The 1,321-nt window shown below is 42.8% G+C and overlaps 1 non-coding gene across 1 annotated transcript; it reads left to right on the plus strand.

Annotated features, from left to right (window-relative positions):
- Positions 276-348, plus strand: TRNAE-CUC. Its single transcript has one exon. It is a non-coding gene; the product is annotated as a tRNA-Glu (tRNA).

The raw sequence follows: 1,321 nt of genomic DNA on the forward strand, positions 1-1,321 counted from the left end.
TTTGAAGTCCTACCCATGTGCCTTAAAGTGAACATCTTTGCCAATAATAATTTTCTCAGAGACGAGGTACCCGTAATCTTATTTCTCCTGAGCCTTGTCCAGTTTACTTCATTATTATTTTAAAACTTGAACAAAGAGCTAATGACTTCATAACCTATATGGGAAACGAATCTGAAAAAGAATGGATATGTATATAGGTGTAACTGGATCACTCTGCTGTACACCAGAAACTAACATTGTAGATCAACTATACTCCAACATAAAATAAAAGGACTTCCCTGGTGGTCCAGTGATTAAGACTCTGCACTCTCAATGCAGGGGGCCCAGGTTCGACCACTGGTCAGGGAATTAGATCCCCACATGCCACAGCTAAGAGTTTGCAAGCCACACCTAAAGATCCCTCGTGCAACCAAGACTTGGCGGAGCCAAATAAGTTTTAAAAATAAATAAATAAAAATTGTAAATGGGTATATGTATATGTATAACTGAATCACTTAGCTGAATGCCTGAAACTAACACATTTTATAAATCAACTATACACCCAATAAAATAAAAATTAAATTAAATAAGAGCTATTGACACCTTGCTGCGGCCTGGTATTTCGAACACTTTGCAGCTATTAAATATAATAACCAAAATTATTTAATCCCCTTCCCAGCAGCATCACAAATTAGACAGTTATCATCCCTATTTTAGAGATGGGAAAACTGAGGTACAGAAAGGTGATGCCGCCTTCTCCCTTTCCAGAGTTCCAAAGTGGATAGAACTGAGATTTGAACCAGGCCCTGTGGCACCCTGGACTCCCAATCACCACACATGCTGCCTCCATGCTCCTGGCAGGTAAAAGTAATCGACAAACACCCCCCACAGGCCCACATTGCCTCTCCTACAATTCCAATGCCTAAAACACCCAAAATAGAAACTTTCCATTGGGATGACGCTAAAACTCATCCCTGGTGGTCCAGCGGTTAAATTCCACGGCAGCAGGCACAGGTTTGATCCCTGCTCAGGAAAATAAGAACACGCATACTGCAAGATGTGGACAATTAAGGAAAAAAAGGTAGTAGACTTTGGTTTTTACTAAGCTTTATTTACCCCATTTATTGTGTATGTGTCTTCTTCCTGTTGCTGCTGTGTTCGAGTGGGAGGGAGAGCGGGCTGCCTCAGGCCCCACCGGAGGGTGTTATTCATATAGGCTCAGTGTGTGCATGCATGCTCCGGCTCTCAAGTCGTGGCCGACTCTTTGCAACAACATGAACGATAGCCTGCCAGGCTCCTCCGTCCGCGGGATTTCCTAGGCAAAAATACTGGAGTGGGTTGC

Source organism: Capra hircus, chromosome 7 (genome assembly GCF_001704415.2).
Source record: "Capra hircus breed San Clemente chromosome 7, ASM170441v1, whole genome shotgun sequence".
NCBI lineage: Eukaryota > Metazoa > Chordata > Mammalia > Artiodactyla > Bovidae > Capra > Capra hircus.